At 41.4% G+C, this 13236-nt stretch overlaps 2 protein-coding genes across 3 annotated transcripts in view; both read left to right on the top strand.

Annotated features, from left to right (window-relative positions):
- Nucleotides 1-13236, top strand: part of LOC145436733 (uncharacterized) — a 246599-nt gene that overhangs the window by 116140 nt on the left and 117223 nt on the right. The gene's annotated exons all lie outside the window — the stretch shown is intronic.
- Nucleotides 1-13236, top strand: part of LOC145436675 (uncharacterized) — a 339318-nt gene that overhangs the window by 256097 nt on the left and 69985 nt on the right. The gene's annotated exons all lie outside the window — the stretch shown is intronic.

Raw genomic sequence — 13236 nt, 5'->3', positions numbered from 1 at the left:
GACAATTGAAAATATATATAGGGTAAATACGGCTTCTTCGACGAAAATGCCCTCCGACCTCCGTCATAAAATCAACAAAAATATCTCTAACCAGGACTACATCGGTATGCAGCATTTTTACGGCCGGCGGTCATCATCAGAACACCAATTCCGTACCAATTATCTGTATCTACTTGCAGTAACTGTTGTACCAATGACGATTTCGAGGTTTCCAACCACGTCGTATACGTCGACTATATTGGGTGCACATCGTCCGTATAGGCCCATACTACATATTTTTCGAAATTTTGCACAATTATGGCATAACGATGCAATCTTTGAAAAAACGAACATTTTTTTTGAAAATGCATTTGAATAGGCTTTTCGAAGTACAGAACTTCAATATTGCAGCAAACAATACGCTCATATTGTTAAATTTATTCCATGCACTGGAAGCTTTTCGACTGGCTCTCTTCAGCAGTGAACGCCAGTAAATGAGGTTAACAAGTTCGAAATATAGGAAGAATTTTGTCATTGTGACGTAATAATGACAAGTATACACAAGTCGCGAACGGCAGTAATCAGCGCACGATTACGGTACAGCACACACAAAATCAGCTGTAAAACAGCCGAATGACAAAACAACACTAATGGAAGATTCCCAGCGTGTAGAGATGTTCCTTCTGGCGGCAGAGGGTCGGCTTTTGCAGCTTTATAATCGTTGATTCAAGGACATTTAAATGAAAAAGAGAACGACCACGAGCAACTATGGAAAACTGATTGATATTGTAATGTTTTGCACACTCTGGGTGTTTCAATAGGTGCTGTCCGAGGGCAGAATTACATGCTGTTACTTGGTCATAATCACGCATGATAACTAGGGACAGTGATGATGAAGCAGACATGTCATCACCCTGCGAATTCCTAATTTGACGTGCTGGGACGTGTTGACGAATTCTTTGTTGCAAGCGTTGAGATGTGCGACCCACATACCGACTGTCACATCGGCACGTATATTAGTAAATTATGTTACTCTGATCAATCGCAGGAAGCACATCCTTACGTGTTGCTGGTAGCAAAGACTTCGTAGTAAGCTAAGGAGTACTCGGCTAAACTTGCTGCTCTTAAAGTGAAATTAAGTAGTTTGGCGCATGGATTCTGTGGCACACCGATGGACAAGAGCGATTTTTTGATGAACAAGGACTGCTATCGTTGTATCAGGTCAATAAAGACTAATACGTCCATCCACATTACGAAACCTGATAAAGGATCCGGGGTTGTTATTTTGAACAAGTCGGACTACATTTCCAAGATGAATACTATTCTCAGCGATCGAACGAAATTCCAAACTATCGGTCCAGCTTGCGATCATGATAGCACGGCGAAAATCGAATCGCGTATTCAACGCGCGCTCCAAACCTTGAAAAGGGCTGGAAAGATTTCATCGGCGACGTATGATGAAGTCAGACCGACTGGTTCATTCCGTCCACGAATGTATGGTCTCCCGAAAATCCACAAGCCAGACGTGCCCCTTCGCCCAATATTATCGATGGTTGGATCGGCGTACCACAAACTCACGAAGTGGATGGTGGAATTCCTTAAGCCGGTGAGTGCGCTCTATGATGACAACTGCATTCGGGACTCGTTCATGTTTGCTAATATTATCAATAATATAGATCATGATGCCTCCAAGGTGTACCTCAGCTTCTTTGATATATCGAGCCTCTTTACCAATGTCCCTATTGAGGAAACCATAGAGATCTGCGCCAATGCATTTTATGGTGGTGAGCTTCCATCTCCGCCATTTTCCAAATCCATGTTCGTAAAACTTATGCGAATGGCGACTTGCGGTGTTGAATTTAGTTTTAATAACACCATATACAAACAGACAGATGGTTTGGCCATGGGTTCTCCACTCAGCTCCATTTTGGCTAACATCTTTGTGGGGTTTCATGAAAAGATATTGTTGGATAGTGCCGATCGGCCATTGATGTACTATTGCTATGTTGATGACACTTTTGTCATGTTTAATAATGAAGCTCAATGTGATTTGTTTCTGGCCAAATTAAATAACCTTCACCCTTCTCTGAAGTTTACTGTTGAAAAAGAGAATAACAATTCGATACCTTTTTTGGATGTCTTTGTTGAGAAGATGAACAATAATTTTGTTGCATCTGTCTACCGTAAGACTACATTCAGTGGTCAGTATCTTTCATGGGATTCGTTTTGCCCTGTGAAACGTAAAATCAATTTGATAAGAACCCTGGTACACAGGGCCCTGATGATTTGCAGTAATGACAAACTGGATTGTGAAATAAATACTATCAAATCCATTTTCCTTGCCAATGGATATCCTGAGCGTATTGTGAAAGTAAGTATTGACCGTAAAATACAAGATTTCCACAAAGATAAGCCGTTTGGACCGAGAAGGTGCCCAGTTTATTTGCATCTCCCGTGGATAGGCACAGCTTGCAACAGGTTTGAAAAATCGATTAAGTCCTCCGTGAGTCATTGTTTCCCACAAGTGGAACCCCGTGTCATATTTACTACGAAGTCTTTGCTACCAGCAACACGTAAGGATGTGCCTCCTGCGATTGATCAGAGTAACATAATTTACCAACATACGTGCCGATGTGACAGTCGGTATGTGGTTCGCACATCTCAACGCTTGCAACAAAGAATTCGTCAACATGTCCCACGCCAAATTAGGAATTCGCAGGGTGATGACATGTCTGCTTCATCATCACAGTCCCTAGTTACCATGCGTGATTATGACCAAGTAACAGCATGTAATTCTGCCATCGGACAGCACCTATTGAAACACCCAGAGTGTGCAAAACATTACAATATCAATCAGTTTTCCATAGTTGCTCGTGGTCGTTCTCTTTTTCATTTAAAGATCCTTGAATCAACCATTATAAAGCTGCAAAAGCCGATCCTCTGCCGCCAGAAGGAACATCTCTACACGCTGGGAATCTTCCATTAGTGTTGTTTTGTCATTCGGCTGTTTTACAGCTGATTTTGTGTGTGCTGTACCGTAACCGTGTGCTGTTTACTGCCGTTCGCGACTTGTGTACTTGTCATTATTACGTCACAACGACAAAATTCTTCCTATATTTCGAACTTGATTAACCTCATTTACTGGCGTTCACTGCTGAAGAGAGCCAGTCGAAAAGCTTCCAGTGGAATAAATTTAACAATATGAGTGTATTGTTTGCTGCAATATCGAAAATGCATTTGTTCAAAACCCCGTTGGTGCCCAGTTTGAACATGTGACGTCATAATGCGACACTAATTTCAACCTGCACCTTGACCTTATATGCAATCCACATGCTGGAATCCAGTGTTGGGATCAAGTCACTACCTTCGAGTCACGAGTCATCTCGAGTCATTGCAGATTTTGACTCGAGTCAAGTCAAGTCAGTCGATTTTCAAAGGTGACTCGAGTCAAGTCAAGTCACTCGGTTTTTGGAGGTGACTCGAGTCAAGTCGAGCCAAGTCAAGTCAAGTCACGAGTCAAGTCACAACTCAAGTCAAATTGAATTTTCGAAGTATGAGTGATGATTCAAAGTCATTAAATTTTGCTAGCTGTGAGAAAGACAGATTAATTGGTCATTTATCTTGTATCAAATAACGTATATCAAGTCAAATATACATGCAAAAAGACGTTGTATGCCTCACGCACACGTAGAACCGCTATTAAAATACGTGAGTAACCGTATAGCTACATGCTAAAGTCAGTTATTATCAGCCAAAATAGAGGACCTAATACGAAGCTTCCAGTAGTTGAAACAAATTGATATGGTACAATAGCCTACACTAACCATCTACACATCCGTAAGAATATAAACGCGCAACCTATATTTGTTTGATTTAAATCATACACGAGGCTTGGTAAATGTGAGCACTGCGCAACGTAAGCATTGAGCCGTCTAAGAAACAGAGACATATTGCTATTTAGATTAATCTTTTACTACTACTTCGACAACGTAAGCTGTGATCAATTAGTTTGAGGTCAATTTATTTGTGATATAATAATGGAGGAACGTATATTCAGTGAATGACTGGTTGCTCTCACAAACAGCACCGGCGTATCTCGAACAATCCGAACATACACAAAATACAGTGATTTATTCGACACCGTTTACTTGATGACTTGAAATTGACTCGTAAATTTTGCTCCGAGTCACGAGTCAATGCACATTTTTGAACCTCCGAGTCAAGTCAAGTCAAGTCATTTTTCCGAAGTGACTCGAGTCAAGTCAAGTCATACGAAAAAGTTGACTCGAGTCTGACTCGAGTCAAGTCATGACTCGAGTCATCCCAACACTGCTGGAATCTGGCACACGTTCTCGGACCAGAAACTGGAACAGAGGTCCCAAAATCAAATATGCTCGCCGGCCCATTTCCTAGTTTTTGATGACGCCGCGGGACGCAGCATCAATAATAGGGGTATTCAATGTATTTTCAAGTATGCCTAATCTGACGTGACCTTGCAGACTGCTGACATTCCACACACATCGTGAAAATGTGATGCACTATCGTAATATTCACGCCTGACACGAGAAAATCACATTTTTCAATATTTGAATAAAATTGTTGTTGTATACTTGGCATAACCTGACAAAATATTCAGACACAAACACAATGCAAGGTGACAAATGCATCATGACATCGCGAAAGCTGTCGCGTTACAATTTTGAAGCTAGCGGATAGCAGATAAATAATAACATAAAATTATTGTGTCATGTAGTAACGAATTGTCAAATCGCCTAACAATCCATTGGTGTTACAGCTGTTGAACGTACGACTTTGTTAATCGCCTCATGTAATTGTCGATAATAACATGGATAGAGATCCAAGATGTAGTCAAGATGTAACGAACTATATATCAAGGTGGCAATATAATGCCAATGGTTGCCATCCCGACTTGCTTAGACAACGAAATCCGCTATGCGCTACGCAACGCCAGCTACGGCTTTCTTATATATTAGTATTCATGATGACAGGTTGATAGTTCGTTGCGTCCATGGCTTTACCGACCCACGGCGTTCCGAGTCCCAAGTCCTTCTCTAACTTTGACGTTTGAACCATCTCAACTCAAGGCATTTTCATGTTATTACACCCCGTAGTTAGTCCGAGTACAAGTATTTCCACGAAAGATCGCGGATACGTCGAAATCACAATTTTTAGTCACAAATCATCAAGGGTGCCTTTATTTTGTACATGCTCGGCTCCTGTGCGTCGTAGAGCTAAGCGGATAGTCAATTCGAGCTCCTGATAACAGAACGAGGATAAAAATATAAAATCTATCTGCAACCTCCTAGAGCCACGCCGAGGGTGTCGTCGCGTTCTACGCCGTGAGCGGCGTCGAACGATACCCGAAAAGAAGGAATCGAAAAAAAATTAAAAAAATTATTTATTTCGAAAAAACGGCCAAGTCTAACTTCCCTATCTTTTAACATGGGGACGAAATCGAAAAAAAGTTACATTCCGAACTTTGGTTTTCGGGCCATAATTTCCCTCTTCCCTCCCCGTGGTCAGATCGAGACAAAAGAGGTACCGTCGCGTTTTACAGCGTGCGCTGCTTCGGCCGATAGCAGAAAATCGAAAATCCTGAATCGAGACTAGGCTTACATGAAATCTGGGACCGATCCGAGCAAGTATAGGCGGTTTGCCATAAGGCCGCGTGTTTTGGGGTAGGCGACGCGCGGCAAAGTTGCGGTAGTTATGTCGCCCACGTTAAAGTATAGGCGAGCTCGAAAAATTTCAAAGTCCAAACTCCCCTTTGAAATGCAAGGGCCACGTTAAAAGGTCTGCTCCCGCCAGGCGGGTCGAAAGGGCCCCGTGCTACAGCATAGTTATTAGCTTTTCATTAGCTTCATTGGATTTCATTAGCTTACTTTTCATTACCTTACTTTTTCATTAGCTTAATTAGCATTTCACTAGCTTCATTAGCTTACTTTTCATTAGCTTACTTTTTCATTAGCTTAATTAGCTTTTCATTAGCTTCGTTAGCTTTTCATTAGCTTACTTTTCATTAGCTTACTTTTTCATTAGCTCAATTAGCTTTTCATTAGCTTAAATAGCTTTTCAATAGCTTAATTAGCTGCATTAGCCTTTCATTAGCTTGCATGTACAAAATAAAGGCACCCAATCATCAACAGGTCATGTTTTATCATCATGAACACGTAATGTCACATAATAACTGGTCAGCCACTGCACGGTAGCCTTTCCAAGTGGTTCAATATTGAAGTGTGACAAGTAGTTTAGGGTTTTTAGGCAGTTATGGAGTGAATTTCAAAGCTCTCAAATCTCCAAGAAATATGTGCGGCTAAATAATATCGATTACTTATAAATCCAAAATGTCGGTGCGGGCCGAACAAAATGGACTCGCGGGTCGCGTGTTTGAGACCTCTGCACTAGAATATGACCGACAAGACAGCGTAATGGTGAAGCGTCTGGCTTTTTGATGGGTAGGTCGTGGGTTGGATCCCCGGCCGGGTGAGACCGAAGACCTGAGTAGTAACACTGGTATCTATGACTTCCCTGCTTGGTGCTTATGCCCTACTGGGATAGCATGGCGGGAGGGTGCAAGACTTGGAAAGCAGTAATAGGCTATATCTGTACCTTCCTTGTCCAGCAGCATATGCCCATCATGCTTTCATGGTATGCATATGCACAGATCGTGTGTATATATCATGAGTCGGTGTATATGCCGCAAAAAACATCAGGAACAAAACTAAACTACGTCCTTTCCAATATGTGGCAGTTTAGATGAGAAACATAGTGAGGAAAATCAATGGTTCTGATTCGTCGAAATGCCCATTTAGCCATTTAGCCATTTAGAAAATAGTACGATGCCGCCACCCAGCGAGACACGTGACGGCATGATTGTCGAAACAGGCAGAGATTAGAGTTCATGATTGTCTTGTCACGCTGACAAACGTAGTCAAGGAAATTTCAACCCTAAAGTCGTACGACATGGAATAGCCTCAACCCTCCTTCGAGGATGTCATAATTTTCAAACTCGGTCTATTCAATGATTCATTGCAACGGATGCACAAGCGCACATATGAGCATAGCCATATATACAATTATATTCCTCAACATTTGGAACAACCTAGACATCCAACACCATTCAAGACACATTCAAGGTAACCAACACAACTCTGCTCTACGGCACGGAGCAGTGCCCATCGGATATAGCCTGCGTCACTTATATGTAGGTTCCAATCCACATGCGCCACTGATTCATTAAGACCAATGCCGGTGTTCAAACTGACTATGTCTGTATTGAAAGTATAGTTAAGCACTATTTATTTACCGGAGCACATGCGAAGAATTGAAGTTGTGGTAAGATTATCTAAGCATTAGCTTGTCAGAAGAAGGGCTCTCCTAGTTCATTTTTCCAGGCAATTGGTGACCGTGCATTTCAGCTGCGCCTGCGGCTGAATATGTTAAATTGTAAAATTGCACGCCAGAAGGTTCTAGAGATGACTATTGATTTCATAAAGAGCTATAGAACCTAAAGTTGTCTCTTTGAGATCCCAGAAATACACTTAATGGCGGATCAAACTCGAATCAGAGAGTGTACGGTTACACTGTACCGCCGGCTTGTCCAAAATTTGGAAAAGATTAAAAATGCTCCCTGATAGTGTTTAATTCTATAGATTATTGATTAAAATAAATGAGCCTGAAAGAAGCTCACAGGAGAACCGTTAATGCTTCGACCAGAGCGTTTGAAAGTAGCTGCCAAGGATGGGCGTGCCACCGACCATAGAACGACGAGAAGACTAGTAATCACCTAATTTAGGCTCTTGATTGGCTAACTGACTATGCTTAAATGATCACGACAGCAGCAGCTTGCTGATTAGGTGTTCAAGGAGTCTGCTACCGACGTGGATTCTGAAAGCGCATTGTTCGTAGGTTGGTGGATGATGATGATTAAAGAATAATTCAGGACACGTTGAGGTATGAAATATATGATGAACAAACAACAGGCGCTTCACAAGAACTTCCACATCATGACTGCTTTATTGTGAATGAAACGGCTGTGGCCATGTCTTCATCGAGATGGAGCAAAGGCACTTATGCATGTGGTGAACGAATTCCCCGTTTCAGAAGGGATCCATCATCAGTTAATGCAAATATAAAGCTTGACTATGACACTATACTTTGTGTGATCTTATTGAACCCAAGCTGTAGTATATAGTTCAAGTTTTGAAAGCTCTAGGGATCGACTGAATCAGCCGATTATGCTTAGCAGTTATACTTACAGCAAATTGAATTCACTTGTAAGTGTTGTCAAAGTCCTGAATGATGCTGCAGAAAAGAAATGTAAGGTAAGCATAGACTATGCCGGAGATGATATCCGAACTATGCTGGATACTATAGAGCAGTGTCTCCCAAACTTTTTTGAGCTACCGCCCCCCTGGACAACGAATAAAGTGCCACCGCCCCCCCGACACCCCCCACCACGCCTAATCATGAAACGAAATTGTTCTGCATTTCATACAGCTTATAATGAGACGGATGAAGCTGGTGTATCATTATCATAATTCTCGTCATATTGGGTTTAAGTTTTGATAGGAAGAATATCAGAACGATTGATTGGAGACATTGAACTTTTCGTTGTAGTCAAAATTGTTCTACACTACAATTAGGGTTACTATATTTTGGGAATCTGAAAAGAGGACTCTTTTTCAAAATTTTCAGACTTACAATACTGGAGTAAAATCTAGAAAAAATAATAAATTTTTCCCCATTTTGTGGTTGGTTGACTAAAAAAAGGTCATTATACAGCTCAGGTCACGAAAAACCCGCCAGACCGTTACTCGAGCGCTGATTTCCTATATCTCAGTCCAATTTCCACGTACATTTAACCAAAATATTCAAAAAAGTAGACATTTAAGCGTCCTCCGAGGACACTTTCAAAAAAAGTCAAAAAGAGGACAAATCCTCTTAAAAGAGGACGTATGGTAACCCTAACTACAATTTAATCAGCTGCTCAAACATTTCATGCCTGGAAATTTCTCAGAATGGATTGATTATCTGGTGAGGAATTTCTAATTGGAATATATCCTGGAACCAATCACCAACCCCCATCCTCGTGCAATTTTGTGAGATGATTGATTCATGTTTCTCCATGATTATTCGAGCTAGACCGGTAGCTGAAAGCAAGCTTGAGAATTGGAACAGTTCACGTGTCTTAAAATTCCGGTGAAATATCACTGACTTGTCACCGAATACGGACAGTGCCATGATCAGCGATCACCTTTATCAGGTTTCATCATTACTAAGAACGGATATATTCTACCCTTAAATTTTGAGAAATACGACCGTCCAGTAGGAGTGATGTCGTTTCTCGCAACCAGAACGCAGTTTCGAAGGCCACGGTGACGGCGCTGTGGAAAATCCACGATCGTTTGAAACATATCATAAAATCACGCAAGACAACTTCTCTTAAAAAGCCATCACATGTTGCAGTGAGCAATACCTGCTCAAATTTACTTCGTAGTTATCTCAGCAGCACACAATGAACTACGCTTTTGGGGAATGCTGCCAGCTGCTAAATTAGTCCATTGACGAGCAGGAATACCATTATCAAGTAACAATGGACTTTTCCGGTACAGCTGAATAAATAGACGGGCGACCGAAATTGCCCCTACCGAATCTATTATGCATTTTTACTGCGGATCTAACTGCTTTATTAATCAATCGTTTCAACACTATACGCGACAGTTTCCCTCTAAACCTACACCACCCGCATTTGCTCTCAGCGCCCCCGTACCGCCCAATTTTCTAGCCAGCGCCCCCCAATCGCCCATTTCATGGTCAGCGCCCCCTTCACGCTCGCGAACGCCCCCAGGGGGGCGCTGGCGCCCACTTTGGGAACCACTGCTATAGAGCATAGTCCGTGCTTTTCTTTACACCTCTTTTCTGCGGGATCAATAACAAATTTCACATATCATATCCAATGGGACACTAACACGGAGCAATTTTAATATTTTTTAAATTTTGGACAACCCTACTGTACAGTGAAACCCGCCACATAACAGGGAATCACGTCCACTACGTACATATGATTTAGACCGAGCGTATTGTTTAATCATTCTACGTCGTCCAGTCTACTGACAACTATGCCTCCAGCGTACAGAGGAATCTCATAGCAACCCGATAGAAGTGTAATAAACTTCCAATCACAGGTTCCCAAGTAAATTCACGAACCGGTCCCTTGGCCATATTTTTAATGATTTACCGTCCCTTTCAAGAAACACCAAACAACACGTTAAATTTTATGGCGTCAATGTCACGGGTAAATGGTGTGTGAGTGCGTATACAAACAATAAAATCGAGATATTTAGTGAAACTAAATCACGTAAAGCTTATCTAGAATTTCAAATTAAATAACTATGCGCCGAATTTTCCACTTCAGGTCACATCATGAAATAATTTTAGGCCCCCTTCGAGTTTGGTTACGACAATACGTTGCCTGTAGATTTTTATATTCAAGAAAACTAAAATTCCTAAAATTTCTCGATTGGGTGAATTTTTAGAAGTTGCTTCGCGGCCCAAAAAATTGTCTCGCGGACCCCAGTTTATTACTCACTGTACTAAATCACTGGTGATAGAAATAACATACGCTAACGGTGTTCATAAAAATCTTCACATGATGACAGATCCTTGTAATGAATAGTCAGAGATTCAAAAGTCACGGAAGCTTCTTCGATATCCTACGAAATTTTTATATAAAAGTTGATTTCGACGCACGTCTTTCACCGGTCTATTCTGACAGTTATCTCAATATCTGGATAAACAGGAAATGCGAAGTTTGACGCACGCCCCTAAATGATGTCTCCTATTGCAATAATACTACATTCTTTATCGAAGACAAGGCGAAAAAAAGCTTGTCCAAACTATAAACTCTGTTTTCTCTCCTATTTCAAGGGAGGCTGCTGTAGTGCTGGACGATCGAGTCTCTCCAGCATCGAGTTTTTGCAGACAGTCAGTTCGTAATGTTGGATTTTTGTTGTGGCGTCTCAATGACAGTATGCAGTTTTAGGATGCTTCTCGGGCTGACAGCGTTCTAATATGACCTAACCAGACCTCTAAGTTTGGCTAGACCTGGACTTCGGAAATCACTCGGGTTTAATTCGAGTTGAATAATCGCTCGCATTATCAACGATGTAAAATGTCAGGCCCATAGTCGGATTCAAATCGGACTGCTATTATTTGTTTGATCGCTATTCATGACGTTACGACGTCAATCGACAATGGTCAATTTTAAGGAGGTATATCTTAGTGGTATAATGGTATAATCCACAGCTGCAACACCAACGGGTTACGGGTTCGAGTCCGACCGAGGTCGACTCCAGAATTCCTACGTAAGTGTTGGAGGCTTATCTAGCTATGCTCTTAGCGGGCCGTGCTACAAGTCGGCAGATATAGAATTAAAATGATGAACATGGGCCTTGTCTAAATGGCCATAGTAGTCGACAAACACCATGGATACTACAAACAACACCAGGCCTATCTACTGCATCATGATTCCTTAAACGTAAAATCGAGTAGCTATAAGTGATAAGATTAAGAATCGAGTATTAGGCTTTGCGTCGTGTATTCGATAATAATAGATAATTATCATTCATTAAGTTCAAATATCAACCTTTTAGTTATTTGCTCCTGAGCTTAGGCATATAGTTTTTCCAGACGGCATTATCGCGTCACAATGTCCAGCACCGTAACAATGTTTAAATTCAAGGCTAAGTTTTGGGAGCTTCAGGGAATGAGTAGAATAAAATTTATATTTTCGTAATCAGTACCGCGGCAGCTTACGATGATCACTAGCTCTATCAAATTTCGATCTCGGCGAGTATGTCTAAATGTTGCCGTAACTTGCCTTCGGTCAAGTGGAGTGAATGACGTAACTCAAACGCCGCGAGTCATTTGATCTGCACCATGGTCGTGTCCAATGCATTGGTGGAACCGCGTAGGCATATGCTCATATCGTGTGTAGTGTAGGTATGCAATTTAGGGATGGTGTGAACCTCTGAAAGGTTCAGGTTCGTGTGAACGCGAACCTTTTTGAAAGGTTCTGTGTGAACGCGAACGTGAACCTCATGACGTCACGTGACGTCATATTCCTAATTTCATCCCTTTATTTCAATTAAGTGATTGCCTATATTAATGTATTGTACATGTACGTACACGATACCTACTAGCGACGACTCGGGCCACATAATGGCACAGTGCTGAAGTACATATTGACGTTTTAAACGTCGGAAAATGTATCAACTGAGGCAATCAAATGATATAATAATCCCATAAAATCAATATCTTCCGTCGCTTTGCCAACAATTTCGACGAGGACTGGCCAGGGAATATATGCTTACGCCTTAACGGTCTTGGCCTGACCGAATAACGTATTCGGCGTCTGAGTATTGCTACATGGATATTGAGCAGAGTGTAAAACGGGTTTCTATACTTGCTACCAATATTACCCCACCAACAAGTTATACAACAGTAGCCAACACCTCAATTGCACGGTTTAGGATTTTATGATGCAGCATACATATGAAGTCAAGATTGACCCGGTACGCCTGCTAGATTTTTCCATAAGTGTCATAAATAAAGGCACCCTCAGAAAACGATATCAATCTCATTGATTGGTTGAATAAGCAGCATTCGCTGACTATATACGTGCAGTGCACGCTCACGATGTTATGTGATTGCGGGTTAATCTCACGGCAATGAGTCACTGAATATTCAGGAACGAAAAGCTGGATATTTCGAGCAAACTTTTGTAACAATGCAAGTAAAATTTTTGATATTGTCTAGGTGCATGCTCGCTTAGTGTTGATTTTTTTTATACTGCCTGTGCCATGCATAGAGTGGCCCGCAGTTAAAATGCAATAAATTTGAACCAAAGATGTTATAATGAAGTAAAAATTGCAATATATTAAAAAGGTTCACAGTGCAGAACCTACCAAGGTTCTGTTGTGAACACGAACCTCAAAATTTCCGAGGTTCACACACAGAACGCGAACGTGAACCTCGCGTTCACACCATCCCTAGATGCATCATGAGTCGGTGAAAATGCCGTAAAACATAAAGGACGTCGTAAGTGCAAAGTGAGAATTTAAATTGAAAACGTTGCGAGTAAATATTGTGTACGTGCATTCGACACTTAAGAAATGGGTGTGTGGTTTTGGTGGGGTTAGGTCTAGTTCTGGGATGGTAAAGTCACATGCCCAC

Source organism: Botryllus schlosseri, chromosome 1 (genome assembly GCF_051294905.1).
Source record: "Botryllus schlosseri isolate E-star chromosome 1, Bs_hap1, whole genome shotgun sequence".
In the NCBI taxonomy this organism is placed as follows: Eukaryota; Metazoa; Chordata; class Ascidiacea; order Stolidobranchia; family Styelidae; genus Botryllus; species Botryllus schlosseri.
This window is presented reverse-complemented; position numbering and strand designations above follow the sequence as displayed.